The sequence below is a fragment of the Triticum dicoccoides genome, chromosome 2A (assembly GCF_002162155.2).
Source record: "Triticum dicoccoides isolate Atlit2015 ecotype Zavitan chromosome 2A, WEW_v2.0, whole genome shotgun sequence".
Classification (NCBI taxonomy): domain Eukaryota; kingdom Viridiplantae; phylum Streptophyta; class Magnoliopsida; order Poales; family Poaceae; genus Triticum; species Triticum dicoccoides.
The window spans coordinates 204,328,904-204,344,296 of NC_041382.1; the positions used below are offsets into that span (position 1 = coordinate 204,328,904).

The following is a 15,393-nucleotide window of genomic DNA, read 5'->3' on the forward strand; positions in this document are numbered from 1 at the left end:
AATGGAAGAGCTTTTTTTTAGAGACAGGGAGAAGGCCACGTGTGATCAGAAAGGCCCATTGAAATGAGAAACCTGGCCAGACAGGCCGGCGCGCCACGGCCCAGGTACGCCTAATACACGGGCCGTCAGTCGTGCCGCACTCCTGGCCCAGGCACGGCACAACAAGGAAATGGGTCAGCCCACTGGCACGTTTAGCCCACCAGCCGGCCTGATTTTAGGCTACTCATCATGATAAGTCTTTACCAGTGACAAGCGCCACATATACTTCTCGCAAAAAAAAAGACAAGCACGTATGCTGCCCAATGGTATAACACTTTAGATTTTAGGGTTTGAGCTATGGTTAAGGTCCAATTTTTTCTACATCGATACCGAAGGCTCCAAACCTTTTTCTAAATTTAACTTCCAACATTACGAAATTATGCATTTCTCGCAATTCATTTGTTAATTTTTAGGTAGTAAATGATTATTAGGGTATTTAATGGATATAATTTAAATTTGAACAACTAGTATATTAAAACAATGCCTACAATTTGGAAGAAAATCATATTTAAATTCTAAAGTACCTTGCATGGTAGGTGTTATCTAAGATATGTATGGAAAACTAAAAAGTTTGTAGTTGGAAAAGTCTTATATTACTTTACTGTGCTGAGGACCATGTTGGAATTGCTCTAATTATGTATACATACGATTGACTCGTTGGTTTGGCGACTTCAAAATAGTACACCTTGTTAAAAATTGTTTTTTTATGAACGGGCAACCTAAAATGCCCTTCATTTTCATTAATATTTGAAAGCAGCATGATTTACAAGAATAGGAATTGAATGAACTCGAATACCGACCACCAAAAACTGCTCCTCCCCTACCTGCCTTGAGTCTCGGCATTTCCCACAATTTCGTGCATGTTAGGCAACGGACCGCTCCAGCTACTCCGCTCCGCTCAGCGCTGGAATGCGAAGCGGCAGAATGGCAGCTCCACCAAAATGAACTGCGCTCCGCTCCGCTCCGCCACTTCAGCTCCACGGAGTTGGGAGCCGGAGTGTTCCGGAACAGGCCCTTCATCTCCTCAATGTCCAGATCGGCAACTCTAGAAGCAAAGGAGGTAATGCTATCAAAGACACTAGAGCTCCTTTCAGGCCAGATTTTCCTCATGCCCGCAATAGAAACTGCCACAATTTACTTTCTATGTCAAAAACAGAGGACCACCATGCATAGACCAAGTCAAGAGGAGAAGAGATCAAAGACCCGATGGCCCTAAAACCCAGAATCCTAAACCAAACCTCGTGAGAAAAAGGACAACAATGAGCAACTGAGCTCTAGTCTCATGGCTTGGCCGAAAAGAGTAGACTCTCTTTGCCAGCCTGTCTGCAGGGCAAAATCTGTCATGCATGACCAACCTTTTTGTTCTGCAAATTTTGATATATATTATATGTATTTTTCTGAATTAGGATGATTTAGTTATGATTTTTTCAAGTTTAAAAATTGCCCTATAGTGCCGTCATGCAAATTATAGTGCCGGTTTGTGTCTCCAACTGGTACTATAGGACAGACCCCTTTAGTACCGGTTTGTGGCACAAACCGGTACTAAAGGTTAGCCCTTTAGTACCAGTTTGTGACACGAACCGGTACTAAAGGTGATCGTGGGGCCCCGGCCTGACGCCAGCCTGCCACCACCCCTTTAGTACCGGTTCGTGCCATGAACCGGTACTAAAGGTTCAACACGAACCGGCATTAATGCCAATCCGTTCGAACCGGCACTAATGGTACCATTAGTACCGGGCCAAAATCAAACCGGCACTAATGTGCTTCACATTTGACCCTTTTTCTACTAGTGGCATAGGATGGATACACCTTCAAAGGAACCCGATCTTGTAACACTGATCTCCAGTATGGGAAGAAACTTCTCTTTGTATATGTGGGATCCCATCCTCCGCCTGCTTTCTTTCTCACAGCCTGTCACATAGTTCATTAGAGGTACATCATAAAAAATAAATAGAAACATCCATACTTCCAGCCAGCACCTCTTGCTTGAGTAGTATTATGTTGACCAATACACAACATTGGTGTTTCATTAGATATGAATGATGTTACTGCAGTGTAGTAATTAAGTAGCATGCTTAAGCAACATAACAAGCTGTTGAACCAGCACAATGCATGGCACAAACTCGCAACTGAAGCATGCTTTGTTACTACCTCCAACAATCATATTACACTGCATCTCTTTTGGTCTATGGAGGTGCTGACAACAATTGAAACAACAAAACCTTGTAACGCAAGCAAGTTGGTGTACACTGAAGATAAAACCAAACATGAGGCACCAACAAGGAGAGAAGGAAAAGTAAGGGGATCTAAAGCTAGCATGGTTCAGGCATGCGAATCCACATGTTCCTATCCAAGGTTCATATATGACAACAACAAACATATTGTTTCAGTAGACTTAAGTACCCTATAATATTACATGGTTAAACAAAATAACTAATGTAATGGAATGAGTCATCAATCAAATTATGTAAATGAAGGTAACACGAACTTTGGGAGCAGGGTCTGGGATGATTATGTCATTTGCCATGGACTTGGCGATCTTAATATCCCTTTCTAGCATAAGCTGAAAGAGAGAATGTCAGGAGTCAACTCTGGAAAAGAAAAAATAAGGCGAGAGGAATATGACACAGATGGATAGTTATCATACCTCCTCAACCTTTTCCAAATCAAAATCCTCAGTGATTTCAAAACAAGGGACAGGGGGCTTCGGATAATCATTTCTTACTGTAATTGCTTTATCCTTACCATTAACGTTATATTTGCTCAGGGCAAGTAACTCGCTTTTCCGCGGTGCATCAAATTTCAATTCCATCCTTTTTTTGTTTTCCTGAAACAAGGAAGTTTAATCTCGAATTATGTTCCAAACAAGATTACTATACGGGGGCCACTGAAATAAATCCGGGATGACCCTGAGATAAAATGAGTCCTATCTCAAATGGGTCGTGGATCACTGAAACATGAACATATGCAGCAAATAGAAAACGATGTATTAACTCTGTGAATCCTGAAATGCAACAATGCTAAATGCGAAATGAAGGGACGCACAAGTTTCTGAAATACAAGTTGGGCCGGGTGCTAGAAACTCTGGTGAATAGACATTATGGGAATCCAGAAACCAAAAGCTAAATTTGATGTTTCAGTTCAACAAGTATAAACGATAGTCATCACTGGTTAATGACTCCCATGAATAACTGAATTGCCCTTGCTTGATGCCACCTGAAGCACAAGGAGACATCTTCACTTGCAAGTAAACAAAAAACAGTAGTCACATTTTGAGTGTCATATTTACTTCATATAAAAATATGTGATGAATCAGTGTTCTTGTATACAACTCGCAGAGTACATTCTCACAGATTAAGTTTTCAGTCCAATGTTTAGAGTAGAGAACCGTTGGAGAAAGTTTATACTCAGATTGGAAACAAGATCAATCAAGAAGGACGCGACAGTGATAAAAATTCATCTAGGGCTTTAGAATCAGCTTTAGTCAACAGTAAACGCATCAGAGAAGGTACGACTAACAATTTCATCAGTACTCTAGGGCAAGATTCGGCACACACATAGGAACACATACATAACAGATCAGACATCAAACGAGAAGCAAGAGCTGTGCGGCGGGAAGAGCGGTACCTCGTTGGCGGCTCGCCGCGGATGTGGAAGGAGGCGACGGCGCGTACGTCGGTCACTCGCCACGCGCCGGCACACTGTATCTGACGGCTGGTAATGGAAGAGCTTTTTTTAGAGACAGGGAGAAGGCCATGTGCGATCAGAAAGGCCCATTGAAATGAGAAATCTAGCCAGACAGGTCGGCGTGCCACGGCCCAGGTACGCCTAATACACGGGACGTCACTCGTGCCGCACTCCTGGCCCAGGCACGGCACAACAAGGAAACAGGTCAGTCCACTGGCACGTTTAGCCCACCAGCCGGCCTGATTTTAGGCTACTCATCATGATAAGTCTTTACCAATGACAAGCGCTACATATACTTCTCGCAAAAAAAAAGACAAGCACGCATGCTACCCAATGGTATAACACTTTAGATTTTAGGGTTTGAGCTATGGTTAAGGTCCAATTTTTTCTACATCGATACCGAAGGCTCCAAACCTTTTTCTAAATTTAACTTCCAACATTACGAAATTATGCATTTCTCGCAATTCATTTGTTAATTTTTAGGCAGTAAATGATTATTAGGGTATTTAATGGATATAATTTAAATTTGAACAACTAGTATATTAAAACAATGCCTACAATTTGGAAGAAAATCATATTTAAATTCTAAAGTACCTTGCATGGTAGGTGTTATCTAAGATATGTATGGAAAACTAAAAAGTTTGTAGTTGGAAAAGTCTTATATTACTTTACTGTGTTGAGGACCATGTTGGAATTGCTCTAATTATGTATACATACGATTGACTCGTTGGTTTGGCGACTTCAAAATAGTACACCTTGTTAAAAATTGTTTTTTTATGAACGGGCAACCTAAAATGCCCTTCATTTTCATTAATATTTGAAAGAAGCATGATTTACAGGAATAGGAATTGAATGAACTCGAATACCGACCACCAAAAACTGCTCCTCCCCTACCTGCCTTGAGTCTAGGCATTTCCCAACATTTCGTGCCTGTTCGGCAACGGACCGCTCCAGCTACTCCGCTCCGCTCGGCGCTGGAATGCGAAGCGGCAGAATGGCAGCTCCACCAAAATGAACTGCGCTCCGCTCCGCTCCGCCACTTCAGCTCCACGGAGTTGGGAGCCGGAGTGTTCCGGAACAGGCCCTTCATCTCCTCAATCTCCAGATCGGTAACTCTAGAAGCAGAGGACGTAATGCTATCAAAGACTCTAGAGCTCCTTTCAGGCCAGATTTTCCTCATGCCCGCAATAGAAACTGCCACAATTTACTTTCTATATAAAACACAGAGGACCACCATGCACAGACCAAGTCAAGAGGAGAAGAGATCAAAGACCCGATGGCCCTAAAACCCAGAAGCCTAAACCAAACCTCGTGAGAAAAAGGACAACAATGAGCAACTGAGCTCTAGTCTCATGGCTTGGCCGCAAAGAGTAGACTCTCTTTGCCAGCCCGTCTGCAGGGCAAAATCTGTCATGCATGACCAACCTTTTTGTTCTGCAAATTTTGATATATTATATGTATTTTTCTGAATTAGGATGATTTAGTTATGATTTTTTCAAGTTTGAAAATTGCCCTATAGTGCCGTCATGCAAACTATAGTGCCGGTTTGTGTCTCCAACCGGTACTATAGGTCAGACCCCTTTAGTACCGGTTCGTGGCACAAACCGGTACTAAAGGTTAGCCCTTTAGTACCGGTTTGTGACACGAACCGGTACTAAAGGTGATCGTGGGGCCCCGGCCTGACGCCAGCCTGCCACCACCCCTTTAGTACCGGTTCGTGCCATGAACCGGTACTAAAGGTTCAACACAAACCGGCATTAATGCAAATCCGTTCGAACCGGCACTAATGGTACCATTAGTACCGGGCCAAAATCAAACCGGCACTAATGTGCTTCACGTTTGACCCTTTTTCTACTAGTGGCATAGGCTGGATACACCTTCAAGGAACCCGATCTTGTAACACTGATCTCCAGTATGGGAAGAAACTTCTCTTTGTATATGTGGGATCCCATCCTCCGCCTGCTTTCTTTCTCACAGCCTGTCACATAGTTCATTAGAGGTACATCATAAAAATAAATAGAAACATCCATACTTCCAGCCAGCACCTCTCGCTTGAGTACTCCCTCTGTAAACTAATATGATAGTGTTTAGATCACTATTTTAGTGATCTAAACGCTCTTATATTAGTTTACGGAGGGAGTATTATGTTGACCAATACACAACATTGGTGTTTCATTAGATATGAATGGTGTTACTGCAGTGTAGTAATTAAGTAGCATGCTTAAGCAACATAACAATCTGTTGAACCAGAACAATGCATGGCACAAACTCGCAACTGAAGCATGCTTTGTTACTGCCTCCAACAATCATATTACACTGCATCTCTTTTGGTCTATGGAGGTGCTGACAACAATTGAAACAACAAAACCTTGTAACGCAAGCAAGTTGGTGTACACTGAAGAAAAAACCAAACATGAGGCACCAACAAGGAGAGAAGGAAAAGTAAGGGGATCTAAAGCTAGCATGGTTCAGGCGTGCGAATCCACATGTTCCTATCCAAGGTTCATATATGACAACAACAAACATATTGTTTCAGTAGACTTAAGTACCCTATAATATTACAGGGTTAAACAAAATAACTAATGTAATGGAATGAGTCATCAATCAAATTATGTAAATGAAGGTAACACAAACTTTGGGACCAGGGTCTGGGATGATTATGTCATTTGCCATGGACTTGGCGATCTTAATATCCCTTTCTAGCATAAGCTGAAAGAGAGAATTTCAGGAGTCAGCACTGGAAAAGAAAAAAATAAGGCGAGAGGAATATCACACAGATGGATAGTTATCATACCTCCTCAACCTTTTCCAAATCAAAATCCTCAGTGATTTCAAAACAAGGGACAGGGGGCTTCGGATAATCATTTCTTACTTTAATTGCTTTATCCTTACCATTAACGTTATATTTGCTCAGGGCAAGTAACTCGCTTTTCCGCGGTGCAACAAATTTCAATTCCATCCTTTTTTTGTTTTCCTGAAACAAGGAAGTTTAATCTCGAACTATGTTCCAAACAAGATTACTATACGGGGGCCACTGAAATAAATCCAGGATGACCCTGAGATAAAATGAGTCCTATCTAAAATGGGTCGTGGATCACTGAAACATGAACATATGCAGCAAATAGAAAACGATGTATTAACTCTGTGAATCCTGAAATGCAACAATGCTAAATGCGAAATGAAGGGACGCACAAGTTTCTGAAATACAAGTTGGGCCGGGTGCTAGAAACTCTGGTGAATAGACATTATGGGAATCCAGAAACCAAAAGCTAAATTTGATGTTTCAGTTCAACAAGTATAAACGATAGTCATCACTGGTTAATGACTCCCATGAATAACTGAATTGCCCTTGCTTGATGCCACCTGAAGCACAACGAGACATCTTCACTTGCAAGTAAACAAAAAACAGTAGTCGCATTTTGAGTGTCATATTTACTTCATATAAAAATATGTGATGAATCAGTGTTCTTGTATACAACTCGCAGAGTACATTCTCACAGATTAAGTTTTCAGTCCAATGTTTAGAGTAGAGAACCGTCGGAGAAAGTTTATACTCAGATTGGAAACTAGATCAATCAAGAAGGACGCGACAGTGATAAAAATTCATCTAGGGCTTTAGAATCAGCTTTAGTCAATAGTAAACGCATCAGAGAAGGTCCGACTAACAATTTCATCAGTACTCCAGGGCAAGATTCGGCACACACACAGAAACACATACATAACAGATTAGACATCAAACGAGAAGCAAGAGCTGTGCGGCGGGAAGAGCGGTACCTCGTTGGCGGCTCGCCGCGGATGTGGAAGGAGGCGACGGCGCGTACGTCGGCCACTCGCCACGCGCCGGCACACTGTATCTGACGGCTGGGAATGGAAGAGCTTTTTTTAGAGACAGGGAGAAGGCCACGTGCGATCAGAAAGGCCCATTGAAATGAGAAACCTGGACAGACAGGCCGGCGCGCCACGGCCCAGGTACGCCTAATACACGGGCCATCACTCGTGCCGCACTCCTGGCCCAGGCACGGCACAACAAGGAAACGGGTCAGACCACTGGCACGTTTAGCCCACCAACCGGCCTGATTTTAGGCTACTCATCATGATAAGTCTTTACCAGTGACAAGCGCCACATATATTTCTCGCAAAAAAAAAGACAAGCACGTATGCTGCCCAATGGTATAACACTTTAGATTTTAGGGTTTGAGCTATGGTTAAGGTCCATTTTTTTCTACATCGATACCGAAGGCTCCAAACCTTTTTCTAAATTTAACTTCCAACATTACGAAATTATGCATTTCTCACAATTCATTTGTTAATTTTTAGGCAGAAAATGATTATTAGGGTATTTAATGGATATAATTTAAATTTGAACAACTAGTATATTAAAACAATGCCTACAATTTGGAAGAAAATCATATTTAAATTCTAAAGTACCTTGCATGGTAGGTGTTATCTAAGATATGTATGGAAAACTAAAAAGTTTGTAGTTGGAAAAGTCTTATATTACTTTACTGTGCTAAGGACCATGTTGGAATTGCTCTTATTATGTATACGTACGATTGACTCATTGGTTTGGCGACTTCAAAATAGTACACCTTGTTAAAAATTGTTTTTTTATGAACGGGCAACCTAAAATGCCCTTCATTTTCATTAATATTTGAAAGCAGCATGATTTACAAGAACAAGAATTGAATGAACTCGAATACCGACCACCAAAAACTGCTCCTCCCCTACCTGCCTTGAGTCTAGGCATTTCCCAACATTTCGTGCCTGTTCGGCAACGGACCGCTCCAGCTACTCCGCTCCGCTCGGCGCTGGAATGCGAAGCGGCAGAATGGCAGCTCCACCAAAATGAACTGCGCTCCGCTCCGCTCCGCCACTTCAGCTCCACGGAGTTGGGAGCCGGAGTGTTCCGGAACAGGCCCTTCATCTCCTCAATCTCCAGATCGGTAACTCTAGAAGCAGAGGACGTAATGCTATCAAAGACTCTAGAGCTCCTTTCAGGCCAGATTTTCCTCATGCCCGCAATAGAAACTGCCACAATTTACTTTCTATATAAAACACAGAGGACCACCATGCACAGACCAAGTCAAGAGGAGAAGAGATCAAAGACCCGATGGCCCTAAAACCCAGAAGCCTAAACCAAACCTCGTGAGAAAAAGGACAACAATGAGCAACTGAGCTCTAGTCTCATGGCTTGGCCGCAAAGAGTAGACTCTCTTTGCCAGCCCGTCTGCAGGGCAAAATCTGTCATGCATGACCAACCTTTTTGTTCTGCAAATTTTGATATATTATATGTATTTTTCTGAATTAGGATGATTTAGTTATGATTTTTTCAAGTTTGAAAATTGCCCTATAGTGCCGTCATGCAAACTATAGTGCCGGTTTGTGTCTCCAACCGGTACTATAGGTCAGACCCCTTTAGTACCGGTTTGTGGCACAAACCGGTACTAAAGGTTAGCCCTTTAGTACCGGTTTGTGACATGAACCAGTACTAAAGGTGATCGTGGGGCCCCGGCCTGACGCCAGCCTGCCACCACCCCTTTAGTACCGGTTCGTGCCACGAACCGGTACTAAAGGTTCAACACGAACCGGCATTAATGCAAATCCGTTCGAACTGGCACTAATCGTACCATTAGTACCGGGCCAAAATCAAACCGGCACTAATGTGCTTCACGTTTGACCCTTTTTCTACTAGTGGCATAGGCTGGATACACCTTCAAAGGAACCCGATCTTGTAACACTGATCTCCAGTATGGGAAGAAACTTCTCTTTGTATATGTGGGATCCCATCATCTGCCTGCTTTCTTTCTCACAGCCTGTCACATAGTTCATTAGAGGTACATCATAAAAAATAAATAGGAACATCCATACTTCCAGCCAGCACCTCTCACTTGAGTACTCCCTCTGTAAACTAATATAAGAGTGTTTAGATCACTATTTTAGTGATCTAAACGCTCTTATATTAGTTTACGGAGGGAGTATTATGTTGACCAATACACAACATTGGTGTTTCATTAGATATGAATGATGTTACTGCTGTGTAGTAATTAAGTAGCATGCCTAAGCAACATAACAAGCTGTTGAACCAGCACAATGCATGGCACAAACTCGCAACTGAAGCATGCTTTGTTACTGCCTCCAACAATCATATTACACTGCATCTCTTTTGGTCTATGGAGGTGCTGACAACAATTGAAACAACGAAACCTTGTAACGCAAGCAAGTTGGTGTACACTGAAGATAAAACCAAACATGAGGCACCAACAAGGAGAGAAGGAAATCCAATGTTCACAAATGCTCTATTTCCCATGTGCATTCCTATCCTATTTCGGTGTTTTTCCTCCTATCCCTGCATTTTTAGACATGCAAGCCAAATGAGCCCTTACAGAATTACTTCAGTTACAGGTAGGTGTCGAAGAAAACTTTGTGTGGTTTGTCCTGCTCCTGTAGTGACGTTGTCCACCTCACCTGAGCTGCTGCATCGACAGAAGCATGCACCAAACCAGACATAATGACTCCTGACCATCTTTCGCCGCCTCAAATCTCCTTCCCTGCCACCGGCACCCACCGCAACAGCATCACCATCATCAACTTAGCAGATGAACCTGAGGAGTACACGGGTCCACAAGAGAGGTCGCACTCTTTTGTTTCTGCTTATGTTATGCATTGCTTAATATTACCTGCTACTTTATTGTCCTGTTCACCTCTTAGACTCCAAGTCAGGTCCGAATTGATGTTCAAACTTGAGTTCTAAATTAGTTGTGGGGCACATATCGAGGCAGCAATAAATAATATCTATGTCTAATATCTGGTTCACGTAGGGTATGCCTATGTTGTTCGTCTTGGGTGGGAAACAAATAGTAAAGCAATCATCATCTGTTTTTTATTAAATTAAAGAAATCATCAGCCAACTATCATTATTTTTGGATCCATCCACTTGTTGTTACCATTATTCTAGAGTTCTGCATGCTCTTCTTACATAATCTCACTATATTTTTTTGTATGCATGTCAGATATTGTACACAGTCATGCTGAACATGTAGAAAAAAAGAGGAGAGTTTTGCGCGGCAATACAATGTCAAGCAGACATCGCTCCATGGTGGGTTCAATAGAAACCCCCCTCTCCAGATTGTAATCCAGAGGAAGATATCTGTTCTGAGGCAGATTCAGACGCAGCTGACCACTCCTATTTACCCCCAAGGTGTTTGCTCTAACTTGGCATGATGATGTTAGTCATATCATGCATATGTTGCCTTGCAGTGCCTACTTTCGACATCATATATGTCATCTGCTTAGTTTAGACATGTTCTGTAATGCCACCTATTTAGTTTCAATATCATATATGGGAATTATGCAGTCTCATGTCTTCTAGCCAGCCATAATATATGTGAAATGTGCAATGCCATCCTGTTTAACCAGGCATCATATATTTGAATGATATCTTGCCCATACTTTTCTTCATTACATTTCCATTTGTCGACAATGTTTGTACATTAAACTACTCTTCCTGTGAATCACCCATATGAGTGGGTGATGGAAAAATCTGGAGTGAAAACAAGGCCTTCAGAGCAGACAGTGCTACCTGTCGAAGCAGATCTCTTTCTGGCTCCCGATAGCTCCTCAGAGATGGATTCAGAAACAGATGACCAGTCCAATTCCCCCACTGAGGTGTATGATGTAACTTGGCATGGTTATACGACTCATATCATGCATATGGTGTCTTGCATTGCATAGTTTAGACATCATATACACAATATTCAACACCATGTTCTTAGTTCAGACATCATATATGCGAATGCCTTCTGCTTAGCATATAAATCACATATGTGAATTAAATCATGCGATCCTGATTACTTAGATAACATGTATGTGAATTATGTCATGCGGTCATGTTTAGTTAGTCATCATATCTTTGAATTATGTTATGCTATGCTATCCAGTTTAGATAGACAACATATATGTGAAATTATGTCATGCTATCCCTTTTAGTTAAGGGCCATTCGCATTTCTGTCCCTAACTCGAACCACCTAATCAGATCTACCCCTAATTCGAAAGCCTGCTCAAATTTGCCCCTCTGCCGTTAGGTGCCTTTATAGAAATGCCCTTCTGCGTCCTTACCGTCCGGTCAAACAACTTTGACCATCCTGAAAAAATAGCAAAAAGATGTAAAAATATAAATTTTTGTGAGATCGAAGATACTCATGTGCGTAAGGTGTGTGCAAATTTTCGTGCTATTTGGACATTCCAGGAGCTCGTGGCAAGGAAAAACAGTTAATCTGCATGCTTGTGAACAGTAAAATTGAAATAAAATAGCAAGAAAATTCAAAAAACATGAATTTTTTGGCATCAAAGTGGCTTGGGTGCACAAGGTGCTTGCAAGTTTTTGTGATCAAATGACATGCGAGGAGCTCTAGCAAGAAAAAACAAAATAGTCATTTTTTCCCAAGTTTTTTCCCGAGCCAATTTTTTTTTCTCCACAAGCCCCTCTAATGTCCAAACACAACAAAAATTTGCACGCAGCTTGCAGACCCGAGCCTCTTTGATGGCAAAAAATTTCATATTTTTTGAATTTACTTGCTATTTTTTTGAATTTACTGTTCACATGCTTACATATTTATTGTTTTTCCTATGACACGAGCTCCTGGAATGCCCAAACAGCAAAAAAAATTGGACGCACCTTGCGAACCTGAGTATCTTTGATCCCACAAATTTTTTAGATTTTTAGATTTGTTTTTCTATTCTTTTCAGGACGGTTAAAGCCCTTTGACCGGCTTTGACCTGCTTTGACCAGATGGCAATGACACAGAAGGGAATTTCTGTAAGTGCACCTAACGGCGGAGGGGCAAATTTGAGCAGGCTTTGAAATTAGGGGTAAATCTGAGAGTGGGACCAAATTAGGGGCATAAATATTAATGTCCCTTTAGTTAAACAATATACATGTCAACTATTTCATGCCCTTTTTTCACACTATCTATTGCATCTGTCTTTCATACAATGTCTGTACATTCAACTATGTTTCCTATTTATTAGCCATTTGAATTAGAGCGGGTGATGGCAGTATCTAGCGGAGTAAAAACACAGTGTTCAAATAAAATGGTGCTACATCTTGGTGGAGATAGCACCCCGGTTGTACATGCACGAGAACCAGCCTTACCACACATAACCGAGACTCTCGTAGATTTTACTCCTACTGCAATTGATAGAGAACCAGCTTCACCCAATCTAACCCCAACCCCAGCAGATAGTAACCCAGTTCCTGTTGAAACAACACCATCTCCACCACTGAGCTCCCAAACAAGAGCAGTTAGTAAGGCAGCTACAGTGCCCAAAGCGCCAGTACTGCCACGACGAACCCCAACTCCACCAGTTAGTACACCTATTCCTGTGGAGGAAGCACAACCAGCCATTCATAGTTTAGCATCTATCGCATTTGATGTTGTTAAATCCTATGTGCGTATCTTCCCATCATGGAAATATTATACTGAAGATGAAGAAAAATGCCAGTTGCAGGTGTTTGTCCAGGAGTTATGTGTAAGTAATGTTATTCATCGCAATTACTTTGCTTTGTCCTATACATTCTACCGCCATGATGGTTATAATACAACAATTTTTTTCATTTTTCTCTATAGGGAAGGACCGATTTGGAAACTCAGGATGAGGTAACCTGTGCTAATACATCTACTATCTTCAAGAATGCTTGGCGGCAGTATCGGAATTACCTGAAGAAAATGTACTTCACTCGCAAAGAAACTCATAAAATTCCCTTACGTTCTCCCGAGACACATTTACTAGACGATGACCAGGAACGCCTTGGTCTGTACTGGTCCTGAACCAAGAATGTGGTAAGGTCTATGAGCTCATTTTATTTTAAGTACTATATGCTTGCGTCTTATTGTACTCTGTTCATGTAGAACAAGTGCTTAAACCTAAAGAACAACTATTCTCATTTAAGATTCCATTGCTATCTGATAACCCACAAGTATAGGGGATCGCAACAGCTTTCGAGGGTAGAGTATTCAACCCAAATTTATTGATTCGACACAAGGGGAGCCAAAGAATATTCTCAAGTATTAGCAGCTGAGTTGTCAATTCAACCACACCTGGAAACTTAGTATCTGCAGCAAAGTGTTTAGTAGCACAGTAATATGATAGTGGTGGTAGCGGCAACAAAAGTAAAGACAGCAAAAGTAATGTTTTTGGTATTTTGTAGTGATTGTAACAGTAGCTGCGGGAAAGTAAATAAGCGAGAACCAGTATATGGAAAACTCGTAGGCACCGGATCAGTGATGGATAATTATGCCGGATGTGATTCATCATGTAACAGTCATAACATAGGGTGACACAGAACTAGCTCCAATTCATCAATATAATGTAGGCATGTATTCCATATATAGTCATACGTGCTTATGGAAAAGAACTTGCATGACATCTTTTGTCCTACCCTCTCGTGGCAGCGGGGTCCTATTGGAAACTAAGGGATATTAAGGCCTACTTTTAATAGAGAACCGGAACAAAGCATTAGCACATAGTGAATACATGAACTCCTCAAACTATGGTCATCACCGGGAGTGGTCCCGATTATTATCACTTCGGGGTTGCCGGATGATAACACATAGTAGGTGACTATAGACTTGCAAGATCGGATCAAGAACTCACATATATTCATGAAAACATAATAGGTTCAGATCTGAAATCATGGCACTCGGGCCCTAGTGACAAGGATTAAGCATAGCAAAGTCATAACAACATCAATCTCAGAACATAATGGATACTAGGGATCAAACCCTAACAAAACTAACTCGATTACATGATAAATCTCATCCAACCCATCACCGTCCAGCAAGCCTACGATGGAATTACTCACGCACGGTGGTGAGCATCATGAAATTGGTGATGGAGGATGGTTAATGATGACGATGGCGATGAACCCCCCTCTCCGGAGCCCCAAACGGACTCCAGATTAGCCCTCCCGAGAGGTTTTAGGGCTTGGCGGCAGCTCCGTATCGTAAAACATGATGATTTCTTCTCTTTGATTTTTTTTCTCTCCGAAAGCAAATATATAGAGTTGGAGTTGGCGTCGGAGGGCATCCAGGGGGCCCACGAGGTAGGGGGCGCGCCCTAGGGGGGCGCCCCCCACCCTCGTGAGAAGGGTGTGGGCCCCCTGGTCTTCATCTTGGCAAGGATTTTTTATTATTTTTTCTAAGATGTTCCGTGGTGTTTCAGGTCATTCCAAGAATATTTGTTTTCTGCACATAAAACAACACCATGGCAATTCTGCTGAAAACAGCGTCAGTCCGGGTTAGTTCCATTCAAATCATACAAGTTAGAGTCCAAAACAAGGGCAAAAGTGTTTGGAAAAGTAGATACAACGGAGACGTATCAACTCCCCCAAGCTTAAACCCTTGCTTGTCCTCAAGCAATTCAGTTGACAAACTGAAAGAAAGAAAGAAAAACTTTTACAAACTCTGTTTGCTCTTGTTGTTGTAACTATGTCAGGCCAGCATTCAAGTTTTCAGCATAAATCATAACTAACCACATTTGCAATAATTCTCGGGTCTCATAATTACTCATATCAATATCATGATCAACTAGCAAGCCATAATAATAAATCTCTGATGACAACACTTTCTCAAAACAATCATAATATGATATAACAAGATGGTATCTCG

At 41.8% G+C, this 15,393-nt stretch overlaps 2 long non-coding RNA genes across 2 annotated transcripts; both read right to left on the bottom strand.

Annotated features, from left to right (window-relative positions):
- Nucleotides 1-2,542: 2,542 nt before the first annotated feature.
- On the bottom strand, nt 2,543-2,787 carry LOC119359280. The gene is made up of 2 exons (XR_005172449.1): nt 2,687-2,787; nt 2,543-2,602 (listed from the first exon to the last, which is right to left on the bottom strand). It is a non-coding gene; the product is annotated as an uncharacterized LOC119359280 (long non-coding RNA).
- Nucleotides 2,788-6,375: 3,588 nt separating this feature from the next.
- On the bottom strand, nt 6,376-6,598 carry LOC119359281. Its single transcript, XR_005172450.1, has 2 exons — nt 6,521-6,598; nt 6,376-6,435 (listed from the first exon to the last, which is right to left on the bottom strand). It is a non-coding gene; the product is annotated as an uncharacterized LOC119359281 (long non-coding RNA).
- Nucleotides 6,599-15,393: the final 8,795 nt, after the last annotated feature.